The 17,895-nt window shown below is 40.3% G+C and overlaps 1 long non-coding RNA gene across 1 annotated transcript; it reads left to right on the top strand.

Moving 5' to 3' along the window:
• Nucleotides 1-373: 373 nt before the first annotated feature.
• Nucleotides 374-8,110, top strand: LOC125013921. The gene is made up of 3 exons (XR_007113413.1): nucleotides 374-734; nucleotides 1,195-1,342; nucleotides 7,458-8,110. It is a non-coding gene; the product is annotated as an uncharacterized LOC125013921 (long non-coding RNA).
• Nucleotides 8,111-17,895: the final 9,785 nt, after the last annotated feature.

The raw sequence follows: 17,895 nt of genomic DNA, 5'->3' as shown, positions 1-17,895 counted from the left end.
GTCAAACACAGTGTCACTAAACGAATATTTAACAATGTCAGAGGTATTTTTTTAAACTCTCGGGCGTCACAGGCTAAATGTGATATGTCTCATCAGCCGCACAGTGCAAAGAATTAGTCTTTGAACACAAAGACACTGATGAGTGCATTAAGACAGAATGAAAACTAACAGGGTCGGGTTTTATTGTTGTGATTGATTTTATTATTTGAGCACTGTGTGTGTGCAGTGATTAGTTTGGTTCTATATGTGGGAGGTATTGCACCGGTGATTGGGTTAATTAGATGCAGGTGTACTTGGGTGTTGCCTCCCACCATCCAGCTGCACTCTGTCATCAGTCAGTCTGTGACCGTCCTCTGTGTAGTGCACTGTGACTGCAGCTGGTCTCCTGGCGGTTTCGCCTGTTGACGTTGCTGGGTCTGGGAGAGCTGCATGGTTCAGAGTGGCGTCTGTTTGACAGAACCCCATGAACCACAGTGTGATGTTGTCGCTGAGCACTGACCCACCTCAGCCTAGCAGGTTCTGGGAGTGCGAGTTTTGGCTTTGGCCTCACCTCAGAGGAAAAGCCATGCTGGCTTTTATTTAGCTTCCTCATCTTGACTCTCCTAAACTCTTGATCCTTGACCATTTTGAGTTTACTTTTAAGAAGTTGTCTAACACTAAAATATTATTTTTTTAATCCTTAGTCTATTGTGTTTTGGCCCATTTTCCACTGGTTGGACAACCCAAACCCAAGGGTGAGTTTCAATTTTTTTTTCGTGTCTTTGAAGATATATTACCTTCATCTATTTGTAGCAGTGTCTACTTTATTCTGCCACTATGCCACTAAAGAATTAAAGTCCAGCTGCTGTGCTGCACTGATAATGCAAATATATGCACAATGTTTTACGTCAGACCGACTCCGGAGAGCATTTTGATCCATATTTTATCTCATCCTAAAATATTTTAAAGTTTGAAATGAACTCCCCAACTGAACTGTTTCACAATGTTAATGAACATGTAAAAAATACAATACAGACAGAAAGTGACAGGCGCCTGCATTAAGTGGCAGCAGTAGGTGGCGGTAATGACCCTGCAAGTTGTTAAAGAAAGAAGATAAAGAATGTAGGGAGTCAGTCGATGGGGTGGGAGACACACATAGAGTAATTGAATTTTATATAGTCTGGCTTTACTTCTTCCTGTCTGGAACATTTTCAGATGCTGAGCTCCTGGAACAACACATCCTACATCCATGTAGAATTTAGCGTGATGCTGCAAGCTACAGTCCTTCGTGGAGCAAGAATCAGGGAATATAAACTGCCTGGCCAACCTGGATTTAACAAAGCAAATACAAACCTACTATTGGGTAATTACTGCATGGGCAATTATTGTTCAACTAGCAACAAGTTATTAAACCCCAACTGATGCAATGAGTAGCTTCTCATTTCTTAAACAACCATGTGGAAAGACACATCCCGCTATCGTGGAAAAGATGTTAGTCTGTTTGAGAAGGGTCAAATCATTGGCACGAATCAAGCAGAGAAAACATCTAAGGAGATTGAAGCAGAAACTGCTATAACTGGGTGAAGAACTTTCCAACACATTATTAAAAACTGGAGGGAACTATTGATTTTGAGGAAGAAATGCGGATGGAAAAAAATGAAGTGAAGTGATCGTCCATCACTTCAACGTTTGATGAAATCAAATCAAAGAAAAAGAACAGCAGAACTCGTGCTTACACGTGCTTGATGTGAAGGGAACTCAAGGGACTGAACAGTTGTGTCTTAAGAAAAACGCTAATCAGTGAGGCCAACCAGAAAAAAAAGCCTTCAATTTGCTAGGGAGCATAAAGATTGGAATCTGGAGTAATGGAAGAAGGTCGTGTGGTCTGATGAGTAAAGATTTACCCTGTTTAAGAGTGATGGGGCATCAGGGTAAGAAGAGAGGCAGATGAAGTGATCCACCCATCATGCCTAGTATGTACTCTACAAGCCTGTGCTATGATCTGGGGTTGCTGCAGTTGCTCAGGTCCAGGTTCAGCAACAATATGACCAAAGAATGAGGTCAGCTGACTATCTGAATATACTGAATCACCAGGTGGCACAGCCGTATTCCAAGATGACAATGCCAGGATTCATGAGGGTCAAATTGTGAAAGAGTGGTTCAGGGGTGGGCATGAGACATCATTTTCACACATGGATTGGCCACCACAGAGTCCAAACCTGGACCCCTTTGGGAATCTTTGGGATGAGCTGGAGAAGACTTTAATTGGTGGTCAGACTCTCCCATTATCAATACAAGACATTGGTGAAAAATGAATGTAACACTGGATGGAAATGAATCTTGTGACATTGCAGAAGCTTCTTATTGAAATAAACGGCACAGTGAGCGCTGCTGTAATCAAAGCTAAAGGTGCTCCTAACATATGTCTTGCATAATACTGTAAAATTGCACCCGCAACAAAGTAGGCTATAACAAAAAAAAAAAAAAAAACAGTAACAATATCATCTTCTGAAGCATCCCAGAAGAATTACTAATGCTTGAGATAAAACAGAAACATAGCAATGAGAGGAAGTATTGCAGTCTAATAACAGAAATCATCAATCAGGGCAAACATGGATTACCATTGATGTGAAGAATGGAAGAAGAGAAGAGAATGGATATCGTCTTACTGCTGAGAGGGAGGTTAATATAATTACTTGGACGGTAGACTGTTTAACTATTAAGATGTTTATCTATATTATAGATTAATGTCTTGGAACTGTGGGTATTTTCAGCACTGGGACGCTGCAGATCTCGTAGGCATGCAGAACATCGAAAGTGTTGTAATTACCCTTAGCGCCACAAGGAGGAGACAAACGTTTGACATGGGTGCTTTAATGACACCTAGCCCACCCCAAACCTTTAATCTCCTGTTTTGTGAAACATGCGATTTGATGTGACATACTGTATATTGCATGTACTGTAACACATTATTACAGTAATTTATTCCCATCATCCTTCAGTATTGGCTGTTAAAGCGTCTCCATTCAGAGGCTGTTGAAAAACTGTTCATTCCCACTCGAGGATTGTCCATGTGTACGTTTTTGTCTCCCTTTTCCGGAGCCAGTATTGAAACTGTTGACAATGGCTTTATTGTCTGCTTGGCTGGATGCTATGATTAGCAGACTCATTATATTGTCATGCTCTGATGCTCTTTTGCTCCCCATCTGCTTGCTCGCGGAAAGACGTGCGGCTTCACGGGCCTTGCTGCCACTCTTAAACTTGTCCAAGATATAAACACAAACCGGAGGCAAAAGGAGAATCGCTCTTCAGAATTTCCGGGGTTTCATCAGAGAAATCCTCCAGTTAATCGTGAAAGCCTTTCACGCAAATTCTTTGCATGCATGTTCCCCCAATCACAGCTTACAAACAACCCGACAAAAGAGCAAAATTAAGCAAAGTAGAGAATTATAGGCAGCCTGCCCTTATAAGAGCTGTTATGTGCGGTAATTGCCAACTGCTTCGAGGCCTCTCCATTTCACCCCATGGATCACTTGCTGTCTCTTCAAAACTCTTACAGTAGCTGTTGTTCACACCCACATCCACTCCCACTCCCTTCTTCTCCCCCACTCTCACCATCTCTTCGTCTCCAGCTGTTTGAAGCTTGTCACACATTTTCAGGAGAGTTTTCTGGCAAACCACAAATCCAATATCAAGTCACTAATTTGCATTTTTTTTATTATTATTTTTATTATTTAGCCTCCTCTGACTAAACACCTCTCTCTATTTGGTAGACAGTGATGAAAATAATGCAGGCAGAGGGCACAGCTGCAAATGTTTAACCTTGCTTGCAGGTCCAATTGTTATGCTTAGTATTAGTTGTCACCGCAAAGAAAAATAGGGCTTTAATGTGTGCAGTATGTGCATGTAGTTGCATGGTTTAATTTGCATAGCTTTACATTTTGCCTATGGGGAAAGAAATACACCCATAGTTTATTAAAAAATGTTTTCAATGAAACATGAATTCATTGTTATCAGTGCAGCGAGCATTAACATTTATAGTGACTCTCGCGTGACCTCATGACAATAAAATGATAGGGAGTAGGTGAAACAGTTTTTCTTTAAATGAAGAAACGGTGACTGTTGCCACCCTGTTGCACCGACGTTAACCTCACTGGTGGCTGAACTGTTCGTCACGGTGCTGGTGTCCTGATAACACATGCAGATAGGGAGACGGAGAGAAATCCAATTGTGGAGAATCATGTCAGCTGAGCTGGGGGCCACAGCTTCTGCTCATGATTTATTACCGAAGCACTGCCACATTTGCCAATAGGAAAACACTTTCAGTGGAGCCATGGCGATATACAGAGATGGATGAGAACAAAAATTGAATAACATTTCTCCTGTGCTTAGCTCACGTCCTCTCAGGCCACTTCTTATTTGTGACCAGCAAAAACAATCGGATGGTCGGATTTGATTGAGTCTCAATGTGTGTGGGTTTTACTTTCAGAGACTTTCTTTGTTATACTTCAGTGTTCTTTCATTTCAAATTTGCTCTTTTGTTCTGTTGTTTAAGGCTCTGGTGTGCTGCTGGCTGTAATTCTCTCAAACCAGAGTGGCAGCCAGGTCTGGGGCTGAGATGCTGGAGTATCACTTCCTTTGCTTCTCTGAAAGGAAATGCGACTCCTCTGTTGTCCAGAGTGACTCTTCTTGTTCCTTGTGTTTCATCTCCACCCCGAACGTTTGCTTGTTATATCTGTCAGGCCCCGTATTATACAGCCCCATTGTGTGTGTGAGAGGCTGTATGTGTGATGTTGGGTTATTTGTTCAGCTGTATCTGTCCTCGCTGCAGATAACGATCTGCACAAGTCATAGACCACCAGAGAAAAAAGGGCTGTAAGAATCACTGCTTTTGTGCTCTTAACTTAATATTTCCATGTATGTCGGCAAGCATCAAGCATATTAAGCATAACATTATGACCTAATATTGTGTAGGTCTCTCTTGTGCCTCAAAAATAGACACATCAGAGAATGCACATGGGCCTTCTGAGGTTGTTCTGTGGTGTCTAGTAAAAGGATGTTGTTAGTGGGGGGGCTAGGTCCTATGGGTTGAGGGGAGGGGCCTCTGCAGATCATCCCACAGACGGATCAGTTTGGGATCTAGTGAATTTGGAGGCCTGGTCAACACCTTGTGCTGTTCTTCGTGTTGTTTTGATTTATTCCTAAAGTGTTTTTGTGCGTGTGCCTGTGTCAGCCTGCATCCTGCTGCGGAACAGCATGGTAAGAGTCATTGCTATGAGGTGGGGGTACCTGGTCTGGTCCAGGTGGGTGGTACATGTCTAAGTAAAATCCAGCAGAAGAACACTGAATTGTCACAAAATAATCATTGTTATTTACTTCCCCTTAATATTGTGGCTGATCTGTGTACATGTCAGTGCTTCGTTTGCTATTCATCAGCCGAAATCACAGTGATGGCTTCCTAACACAAAGAACTTTTCATTTAATAAGAAACTGAAGACAATAATAAAAACTGGCTAAAACAATTCAGTCCTGGTTCAGTTGAATATTCCTGTCCTTTGTGAGATTTTTTTTCTGTCTTGAATCTTTGTACCCAGAATCCACCCAGATTAGTGTTGATCTCCAACAATATTCAACAGAGCAGAGCAGACAGAGGCAGGTAGTCGTTTAAATTTCATGTAAGGACAAAGATGACTCAACAGACCCCTTCGTGGTCTATGTCACTGTGATGTCACAACGTTAGCTGGAGGCAAAACAGAGGGAAGATTGAGGCTGTCAACCATGTAAAGATTGTCTTGCTATATTTTGGGGGCCAAAAATAAAAAATCGAAAAACACTAAGTTGAAGTTTTATCACCTACCAGCCACTGCCAGCTGGTTTGGCTTCGGTGATTAAAAGAAAGGATTGGAGTGAGACAATCATCAACAACGTGCACACTTCTTATCAGATAAGATTAATATCTAATACATCATCAGTTTCAGCCTGGATAATGTGATGGGTTAGAATAAATTGTGACTGAAATTACATTAAGTTAATCATTATTTGGGTGATTCTAGTTACACATTAATGCCAATGCTAACCGCTAGCTAACACAATGTTATTTGATTGTTTCAGGGGTGTCCAAGGAAAGTTGTATTTGCTATGTTACCCTCCACATTGGTTCCACAAATATCTTTGTTGGGCTTCACTTGATGAAGACAGACCAGACTTCATCCCCCTCTGTGTTATATTCTCCAAAATATGTGTTTTTCATTGAAATATGGTTACCAGCATTTACAGGCTATTGTGTTTGAGATGTTTTTGCCTCCAGCTAAGCCCCGCCCCTCAAAAAACATCACACTGTGAAGGTCAATAAGAAGTCTGTGCCACATTTTCTTTTTTGTGCTAAATCTGTTATAAGAGGTAAGATTTTGACTTGTATATTGTCTCCAGTATCTGTAATCAACCCATTGTCTTAGCTACAAAGCTAAGTTAGTGGATAAAGTAAAGATTTTCTTGTCTTCGCTGGGGAAATTCTTTAATCCTAAGTGTAACTCTCAGTAAAGACTGAAGAAAATGAACGCGTGCTACGTCAATACATTGTGTTCCAGTACAGAATGAAATCAGCTCTCTCATACAGTTCTCTACTGGAGCCCCTTATTTTTTCTATCATATTCTACTGCTGCTAATATTGCTGCTCTATTATACATATGGTACTGAACTGTCCATCTGTCTGTCTTTTAATGGAAGGATTACAGATGGAAATTAGCTTTGAGCTAAATCCGGCACCTATTGTTCGATAATATGCACGGCCCTTGTCAAATAAACAATAAATGAAATTAAATTAAATAAAAGACTCATTTCGCTAACAATTGAGCTGTCAGGTGCTGATGAGGTGTTTTGTCCAGAACATTTACTTATTACAGTAGTTCTCTGTATAGATTGTCTGCACTGCTTCAAGCCAGCGTGCTAAATCTCCAGGAAGGGAAAGCACCAGTGCGCCTATGGAAATGTGGCATTTGCTTTGTTTCCCGCCATCTAATGAGCCAGTTAACATTCAGTTGTTCACCCTAATTGACTCCTGCACTAACCGGATGGAGGCACAGGACTCCAAATAATTACTCTCTTTATGAGTCAATGTCTAATGAATTTAAGTGGCATATTTACCAGCTGACTGACTCCGGGTCGAACTGATGGAATGAAAATATGGTTTCAACTTGGTGAAAGACTTGTATTACATTTCAGTGTATGTGCAGTCTCTTGACATTTTTAAGGCCGTGACAGGTATTGGAGTTCTCCATCTCTAATATTCAGGTTTTCCTTGACTCTGTCATAAAAAAAGAAACATTTATATATAATTTGGTGCGAATAAGACCGGAGAATTGGTGTCAGAAGCTTTATGGTGCGAGAGTGGAGAACCTTGATATAAACAAATGTTTTTTATTTTTATTTTTCTCTCAAGATTCAAGATTATTTGTCTTTTTCCTGTGTTTTCAATACAGCTTTCACAGTTGCCATAAAAACACAAAGGAGATTACGGATCGACGAACGTGTGCTCAGCTCCTCTGGTTCGACTTCAGCTTTGTACTTAATCTAACATGCCGGAGGGAAAAAACTGACTGGACGGATCGACAAAGAGTTTTTGATAAACAATGGAGGAAAAGTTCCTGTTTGAAACATTATTGATCATTTATGTATGCTTTTGTTTCAAGGTCGCCCAGTTTGACTTGGAGGAAGTCCACAAATAAATGTCAGAAAAAGAGACAAGCCTCCTGTTACATGAAGGTTTCAGCAAATAGTATAACAAATGCTGTTTTCATTTCCTTCAAGACAAATGCAAGCTGAACACTTCCTGGAGATTCACTTTATAAAAGATTTAACTTGTTGATTTTTCTGTGAAACTGTAAAAGCAAAACTAGTCACAAGAAATCACAGAAGCCTGATATCTTTATTAAAATGGCAATAATATTGTTGACTTGTTTCCACCACAATTATGCAAATTGAGCCACATGTGTTGTAACTACCAGTCCCCACGGGGACTGAAATGTTTGAGGCTGCCACTTTAATGTTTGTAACTCACATTTATTTGCTTCTGTTTCTCATGAAATACGACTCTCTTTGTGTTAGAGAGCATCAATAAATGGCGTCCAAATGATTTCTGAAGAACTTCTTGATAGATTTGTAGTGGCGTATCATAACGGTGGCCATTATTCTTGGACTCGTTGGGTTTGTTTTCCATGGCTGACTTTATCAAAGCAGTTATTTCAGAAAGAAATTGGATTTCACAAACCCAGACGAATTGTTAAAGCCCACGGAAACGTCCATGTCCGGTCCCATTGATAAGGGAGAAGTCACAAACGATGCTCTCAGGAAACAGAAAAGACTGACGCTAATTACTGTAGAGCTTCTGATTCAATTTGTCTTCTGGGACATGGGGCTGCTCTGTACCAGGGACAAATATCTTATGGCTGTTTAGCTGGTGAATATTATATCACACTGTCCTCGTTTCAAACCAAGGCTTTGAGGTGTGTCTGGTCTTTTCATTTCCACTTACTCCTTTGCCTTGGATCTAATCACGACCATCAGCATGTAATTCCATGAGTTAAACAGTGTATCTCCACAGAGATCCGTTCCCATTTGACTTCTAAGCCTCGAGTAATGAAAAGGAAAACTAGGCAGGCAAAGATTTGTCATGCACCAGTCCAAATTCAGCCGGTTAATTAGTCAGTAATTGATAACTCGGAGGCAAAACATATGAAACGTTTAATCAGTTGTATTGAGCATTTATTTAGTGAACAGAATACCAACCAGAGTGGAACTGTGTGTCTGCCAGTGGTGGCTTTGGTTTTATTCAGAATGCGACAAGAACTTCAGCATAAAGTTTTACGTTTTATCATTAGGTAATGTATAGTAGATGTTGTTTGTATGGGAGATAGTGGTGACAGAAACAGTATAACATGACAAATTCTGCTGAATAAGATTCATTTGACTGGTTTGCAATTTGATATCGAGGATCATTAAATGTTCTTATTAATGGTTATGGGCTTATTGCGTTAAATTATATTATTATATGTCGACTGTGTTGGCCATACAAAGTATAAATATGAACATCAGAACAGCCTTTTTAAGTGAAGCCAAAGCAAGTAGAGCTCCCCCTGATGGCTGGCTGTAGCATAGGCCAAAATCTCCACCTCCCCTATGTTAATGTATGGGACTTCGGCTGAAATACACATAAATTTTTAAAAAAATTTTAAAGGATTGTTTGTCATTTTAGGGAATTAATATAACACTGATGCATGGTCAAGTGTCAGCTGTTTAGTTACGTTTAGTTTTGGTTATTTGATGTTATAGAAACAGGATGTGACATAATAGTGACTGCCCGTTGCCATGCCAACCGCTCCGTAAAGGTGAAAGATGTAAAAATTTGTCATACTTTAGGAGTCGGCCTCAAGTCGCCATTTGGGGAACTGCAGTTTATGAGTTCTTCATTTTTCAGCCCCAGACTGACTCACTCATATTTCATAAACAACGCGTCTTTATCTGCCCTAGACGATAAGTCGAACATGAAAAAAGTTATTAAGTTATCGTGGCCTTCAAAGGTGCAGAAGCAAAAATGTTTTTTGGCATTTCTGAAAGACCCCAAAGACGTCTTTTGCCACTTAAGCTTCACTTGAAACAATTAATAGATAATCCTGTCAAATTAAATCAAATAGTAGATCAATCCATAAGAAAAAAAGAAAAAGCCATGTTTTGAGAAGATCATGAACGACTTCCACACTTCACCACTATTTCTGTACGAGAGTAATAAACTGGAAATGGATTATCTGGATTAATATTGCTTTTTCACTTGATTTGTCCAATGAATTGTCACTGTCACTGAATTTCTCATGTAACTATGTTTTAAAATTGCAGATTTATTGCAAATTATTGAATTTCATCATCGTAAACTATCGTAGTAAGTTTGCAATTTATCGCAATATCATAATATTGCAATAATGTATCGTATCGTGAAGTCCTTTCCAATACCCACACCTAATTCATATGATGTAAACCACCCAGTCTGTGCAGGAGGAGACACAGAGACATCACCCTTCAGTCATGGAGACGTAACTTTTTTCAGTGGGGACATCAAGCATCTGCTTTACTGAAGTGTCCCTGAGCAAGGCAGTGATCTGCTGCTGTGATTCTGTGGCTATTGAAGGTCCTTTGACTGTGAGCAAAGTATCAGAAAAGCACCAGTCTACAAGGAAAAGTAGGACATTGTCTCAGAGCAGGAGGACGGAAAGTTCATGAATAAAATATAATGTACGCTCAGTTTGATCTTTGTATTTATATTTAGATGCACGCCCTTCATTTATTTTCAACTCCTTGTTGACCGTAAAAAAAGCGCATGTGATATCTCCCATTAGTGTTATTTTTTATTTATTTAAAACCACTTCATTAGCTTTACAGCTTTCCTCAAAAGTGTAAAAGTAACTTTAGTGAGAGTGTTATCTGGCCTATTGGCTTTGATGTGTGGAGCTATAAATAATAAGCTTTAAAGTGAAATATAAAATTCCCTCAAGTAGACATAATTAATAAATGACTGGAGTACAACCTGCTTGCTTTCCAGCCTCTGGCCAGCCTACACAGGTGAAGCAGACACGAGAACAGCTCTGATAAATTTCACGAATATCTCTGCTGGGGCATCTGAAGTCAGCCGCTGTACACTTGGCATCGCTGAGATGGTGAAATTTAGGATAAGCTCCTTTAAGCATATCGGAGCTCCGCATAAAGACTCAGCAGAATGATGAACACCAAGGTGCTGCTTATTCCCAGCCTGCATCAGCCTGGGCGAGACGGACAACAGATTATTATCTGCTCCTGAGGTTTCTGCATACTAATGACTCCATTAGTCCTTCATCAGACAACTTTCCCTTCGAATGTGACGTCATTTAAAGGTTACTGCAGCACAGTTTAGAAGTTGACAAACACAAATTACTCAGTACCACAGTCCAACAGATCTTAAGAACAATATTTTTTGTTAACACTTAAAATATATTATAGTCCTAATAAGGTTACTAACAAGGCCACAGTGATGTTAGCAGTGGCTACACGGACAATATATCATAAACCCGAATGAAATCATTCTGATTAGAGGTTCCAATATAGCTCACATTTTAATGCCCCGTGCCTCTCAGTGAGTTTGAGAAACATGTGCTTTTCACTCGGCCAATCAGCAAAGAAGAAAGCAACATTTTTAGGTTAAATCAGGGTCAATTATCTCTACAAGGTTCACCTCTGCATGAATGCCGAGCATTGCTGCTTTATTAGGTCCCACAAAGAGGTATCCGGATGTTGTCTAATGTGATCATGTGCATGTTGATGTAGTAGTTGGTTAAAAATGTTCTGTTCATTTCACCAAAACAACCCAATTTTATTAATAAATAAGGACTGTTTTGAGGTTAATTTGCTTTATGAATGAGGGGTGGGTGGAACTGGGATATTTTAAAGATGGCTGCATTTATGTCATGTTTATGTCATGCATATTTTTTCCTTTGTCACCACTAACTATCGCTTGTTTAAATTAGCATTAGCATGTAGTTAGCTTTACAAAGTGGTTCGTGGGTATTTTAATGCAAGGCTTTTTTTTTCTTCCTTTTAGTCAATGCGTTTACATGCAAAAGTTAATGCAGCTATGCTCAAAATTCGACTTTCTAAATGAGGTCCTTGTCTCAGTTTACATGCAATGGAGAAAATTGAATAACTGACGGGAATATGTCCTCCTCCTCCACACTAGGTGGCGATATGTGTCTATTCAGTGGGTTAATACCACGTTTATATGGCTCGCTGTCCAGTTGACCTATTACATCATATAATAAGCACGAGTTGTTCATGCAGCAGACCGCCATTTCAAACAACAAGATGGATAATAGTACAGCTCTTTTAATCTCGTACGTAATGTGGGTGCTACTTTTGGTGCAGATAGGATGCCGCTATCCCTCAAGTGGTTCTTCTACTGGCTTGGATGTTTTAGATCCGGGGTCATTCACCAACGCAGCAGTTGTGGAGTATGCACACACATGTTGTCCAGTTAAAGTCTGACTAAGGCGTATACATGACAGAGAAAAGAACTCGGAGTAACATGTTTACATGCACTTAATTTGTCCAGTTGAAGTCAGGAGCTCACTGTTTTTATGTCTTTTGACAGGTATGGGAATTATGTTCATGTGTTTTTGTGGCTGAATGTTAGCGCTCTGAGTTTTGTATGGGTTTTGGTGAGTTCCATTTTATTTATTTTAGTGGTAATTTATTTTATCCCAATTATTTAACTTGAATTTTATTATGTTTTTTTGTTTGTTGGTTTTGTGTTAAAGAGGGCTTAATGTTCTAGTATAACTGGGTGTAAATATAACTGCCGTTCCCGCTATGACCGGAGTGTCACACCCACTCACAGAGCTCACTGTTTTTATTTCTATTGACAATTAAACTGTTGTGTGTCTCTGTCCTTCATTCCCACACAACACAACGCAGAGGAAAAATCCACAGGGAAAAACGCCGGTCCCAGTTTTGTTTTTTGGTTAATACTTTGTTTTAGAAGTTGTTTGATAACTTTGTGAGTTGTGTTTTTGATTTTTCACTTGTCGTTCCTCTTCCAGTGATTTTTCTTAGTTTCTTCAAGTGTTTTTCCTCCTCTTTATTTTTTTGTTGGACTTTTTTTAATAAATCAATTATCCTTCGAACTTCGCCTCTGGAGTCGTGCTATTTGCTCCCGTCCTTGTTCAGTTCTGACAACACTACATAAAATGATATGTGTTTACATGCCTCAAAACATCAATCAAAAGACTAACTATTTTCAAAGCAGCCAACAGTGGTCCGTCCACACTGAATCCATTCAATAGAAGAATTTGACCACAACAGACCCACAATTTCAACGTCACCGCCCACGTCGATTCCCCGACTTCATTCCTCTTTTCAAACACTTGTTCTGTCTACCTCCCTGATTCTGTCCCTCGTGGAAACTCTTCACGTTTCTACCTGGACTTTATGTGGGAAAAACAACCTTCTTTCAGCACATGTTTGACTCAATCAGACAGAAATGACCCAATTAGGTGCTAATTGTTTACATTAAGCTTAGATTGACAGATCTAATGTGGTGCGCTGTTGAGACAGCTCCTGTATCGCTGAATGAGTGAAGTGTTGCCTGAAAGATAATGTCTTCTGCCTCCATTTATCCCTTTATTAAAATATGTTGGATTCATGTTAATGTGTATTTAAAGAAATTTAAATTTGTGGGGGAAAGTACCTCCATGGACCCCCTGTTGAAGAGCTATCCCCTACATCCATCATATGTCTGAAGATAAAGTATTTTCTGCCGCCAGTGAGGCAAAGTAAAACCATTTACACAAGTGACCCAAGTGTCTGAGCCTTAACACTCCACTAAGCTGCAAACCTGATGGGAGCACAGAAGCACATTAAATACAGTAGTAATAATATTAATAATAACATCAAGGGCTTTGGGGGTTTTAAGCACGTTTATCACCCTCAGAAGATAAATCTCTGTGATAAATGACTGTGCACTACAAAGGTCACACTGATGTAACAACTCTGGGTGTTGAAAGTCACAAAGTTTTTTTTATAGGTACACTGAAAGTAAAGACACTTGGTACAAAGGTCCTCAGCTTCACAATGCTGCTTTACAATAAATGAGACATTTTGAGTGTATTGATGTACCCACTGGTTATAGTGCCATCTTTAAAAAGGCTGTGTGAGCAGCTGGGGTCGGAGATGTGGTTTACTGGGCTGGTGGAGGAATGAGAGCATCCTCAAATGCCCATGGGCGAGGTGTTCTTTTTTTTTTTTTTTTTTTTTTTGACAAACAGACCGGCCCAGGGACTGAGTTTCCAACAGCAGAAAGGTCAGCACCCTGTGAAGTAATCATGGAGTCATTGGCATTTATCAACAGTTCTATCAGCTCCCTCCAGATATATTATGGCCATTTTGTGCTGCGGAGCTGTGAAAGTTGCACTTATTGCCCCTGTAAGGCAGGGTGATATCAAAATCTGAAATCCGGTAGCATTCAGCGGGGGAGATTAACCGTCAGACACAGCCAGGCCTCGTCGCTCACCTAATTACTCAGAGGACTCGTCCAAGCCTCTGTGTCAGCACTAACTGTACACACTGATCCAATTTGACCTCTGGCCCACGCGAGGTGGTCTCTTGTGTCAACGTCAGTCAAGAGGAGGTCAATGAGTCCCACTTTAATAGTCATCATTTCAGACGTTGTCCAAGGGACCGTGAATAATCCCCATCATTCATCTCACAGACAGGCCGTATAACCACAGCAGCAGGGATGCTAACTCCTTATTTTGCCAGAAGGCTCGTGTGTGGATCATCCTGCCAGCAGTAATTGCTTCGTATCGATAAAGGAAGAAATATTTCTTTTCACATTCCTAACATTTATTTTACTGAAGTATTGTTTGAGATCAAGTTCATAAATGCGTTCACGGCAGCGAATACAGTGAGAATTGATTTCATTTCTGGCTGACTCACCGGAGGCAGTGTTACAATTTGTGATCTCACAAACGGAGACAAGCAGCAAATCTTTATATCTGACAGATGGAAAATAGTTATTTAAAAAAAAATAGTTATGGAGTCAATAACAGCATGAATTCTACTTGAGTAGAACGCAATTCATATGAGGGGACTCATCTGCAGCAGGAGGAACGAGATAAACACACGTCACATATACAGCCACTTGCCACTTTATTAGGTACACCTGTTCAATTGCTTGTGACAAAAATAGCTAATCAGTCAATCACATGGCTGCAGTTTAATGCATTTATTCATGTAGAGGTGATCAAGACTACTTGCATAAGTTCAAATTGAGCATCAGAATGAGGAGAATTTAGGTGACTTTGAATGTGGTTTTGTTGTTGGTCTGAGTATTTAACAAACTGCTGATCTACTGGGATTTTCACACACAACCATCTCTAGGATTTACAGAGAATGGTCCCAAAAAGACAATATATCCAGTGAGTGGCAGTTGTTGATGTGAGAGATGTGTGATAGAAAGGTAACAGTAACTCAAATAACCACTGGTTCCAACCAAGGAATGCAGAATACCATCTCTGAACGCACAACACGTCCAACCTTGGAGAAGATGGGCTACAGCAGCAGAAGATCACACCGGGGCCACTCCTGTCTGCTAAGAACAGGAAACTGAGACTACAGTTCACGTAGGCTCACCAACACTGGACAATAGAAGATTGAAAAAAACGTTGCCTGGTCTGATGAGTCTTGATTTCAGCTGGAACATTCGGATGGCAGGGTCAGAATTTGGCGTAAACAACATGAAAGCACGGATCCATCATGCTTTGTGTCGATCATTCAGGCTGCTGCTGGTGGTGTAATGGTGTGGGGGATATTTTCTTGCCACACTTTGGGCCCCTTAGTACAAACTGAGCATGGACAGAGTATTGTTGCTGGCCATGTCCATCCCTTAATGACCACAGTGTACCCATCTTCTGACAGCTACTTCCAGCACAATAAAGGTAAAAGGAAGTCCAACCTTTTACTAGCAAGGTGTACCTAAAAAAGTGGCTGGAGAGTGTAGGCGTCTAGTCTTGTCTAGGTTGGTGCTACGTTGCAACATTAAAGTTATTTACTTCTCCTATCAGTGGTCATAATGTTGTGGCTGATTGGTGTACATCTGAGTAAAGCATGTAGAATATAATCCTGATACCAGTACAGAATCTGGTTGTTCTTGAATATTGGTTGTTCTTGTTATACCACTCTGACTCATTAGTGAAAAAACTGTTTCACAACTTCTAAAAAACTTACATCTGCATTGTGTAAAAGACTGTGTATAAAGTCCATGGCAGCTCCAACACTCACTGATATTTCACATAGTAATTCAATCCCAGATTTTATGATTAATGGATTAAGCTGTACACTGCCTTCTCAGGAGCAACTTTGATTTCCTTCTGGATTTGAGAAAGCATGAAAGGAAATCTGTTTGAACCTTTGTGCGCCCCATTCTTGCTGTCAGCAAACCTTTGAAATACCTCAGCCCCGATCAGAGGTTCTTTGCAGCCACTTTACATGAATAATCAAGGACTACGTGTGGTTTTTGCTCTATAAAGCCACCTCACATGATTGAAATTCAGCATTACACTGGGACCAATGAGGGTTTAACGCTATCAGTGGCCCAGGCATCATTAGCTGCCTCATTTCACTTCCTTCCTCTCAGAGCTGCTTCTGCTTCTGAAACACCCAAATTTAGATATATGTACGTCTCCATTTGATTCACACAATGGGACTTCTGTGTCTTTGTTATACCACCAGAGCATGCTAGAGATTAATGGCTCTATTTTAGACCGTTACCGTTGTGCGTATGTAGGATCTGTGTATGGTCTGAGTCACCACAGATAAGTCTGGACAAGCTGATGGAACACTTGCACAGACATGAGGGCTAATTTAAAGTGACGCAAGACCGGTTCCTGAATGCAATCAGGGCTGCTGTATGTGATTCTATTGTGAGTGGACTGTGAGAAATTCGGGTTTGAGGTGTGTTTACCGAACATAAATAGCGTCAGGTGATGTGTAATGACTGCTAACTGCTTCAGGTTATTTATATGTTTTCTGTAGAAGGAAATAGAAATAGAGCTAGAGAGGCTCATGAGTAGAAGAGAGTCAAAGCTAGCAGTGCTGCTATTAAGTGAAAGATTCAGGAAGACACAACAGTTTTAATATATACCGATCTGCCACAACATTAAAACCACTGACAAGAGAAGGTAATAACTTTAGGAGATCGCATTCATTTGTGTGGATGTTACTTGGACATGTAGCAACCACCTAGACCAGACCAGACACAACCCCCCCCATAGTAATGACACTCCTTGATGGCAGCAGACATCCCCAGCAGGATGCAGCCCGACACGGGCACGCATACAAAAACGCTTTAGGAACAACAAAAAACATGAATAAGAGGTGTTGACCTAGATCCCAAACAGATGAAGCTCATGCCCATTCTCTGATGAGTCACAACTCTTTTGGAGGCACAAGCGAGACCTACACAATATCCCAAGAGCAGGATAAGTCATCAGGATTTATTAGTAATGCACCGATACTAATGGTAGTGCTGATACCACAAGAGTAGGTATCAGTGTATCTTAATGAAAGGTTAGCAGAACATGACGTCTGTTGTTGATCAGATACCGTGGAGGTCTGTTCTGGTTTTGTGTGAGGAGTTAACCACAGGACTGGTCTCCTCTAATGTTTCGGCATGTGATGTGAAATCTGCTGCTGCTGCTGCTGCTGCTGCTGCGGAGACTTCCAACCACAGTAACAGACGAGGACAACAACAACAAAATTATGAAACCAACTCGGTGCGTGCCTAACATTTATAAATCAGTTTCCAGGAAATTACAAACTTTAAAATACCATTAAAAACACCAACCAAATGACATTTTTATCAATTTCATCCAGATTTGTTTGCAGGGATACCCTAGGCATATTGTTGAAATGGAATTAGAAAACCTTTATTTGTCCTGCAATGGGTAAATTGCAGTTTGCAACAGCATGCATAGGGGCAGAAAAATACCAAGAGTAAAGAGTGGATTCTATAAAAGATAAATAATAAAATTACATAGAATAAAAAGAAGAAGAATAAAAAAAAAGATATTGCACAGAGTTGCACACAGTACATAGTAAGTAGTGAATGGCAAGAGTGTTGAACCTTGAGGTTTGATAATATTATACATATTAAGAATGTTCATTGTGGAGCCTAACAGCAGCGGGAAGGAAAGAACTTCTGAATCTTTTCTTCACACAGCGAGGGCGAAGCAGTGCGTCACTGCGTTTACATGCACAGCTTAAATGAGCTGTGCTCAAAATTCAACTTTCTTGAATGCAGTTCTTACCCCAGTTTATGTGCAACAGAGAAAATCAAATAACATG

The sequence above is a fragment of the Mugil cephalus genome, chromosome 9 (assembly GCF_022458985.1).
Source record: "Mugil cephalus isolate CIBA_MC_2020 chromosome 9, CIBA_Mcephalus_1.1, whole genome shotgun sequence".
NCBI classification, from domain to species: Eukaryota; Metazoa; Chordata; class Actinopteri; order Mugiliformes; family Mugilidae; genus Mugil; species Mugil cephalus.
This window is presented reverse-complemented; position numbering and strand designations above follow the sequence as displayed.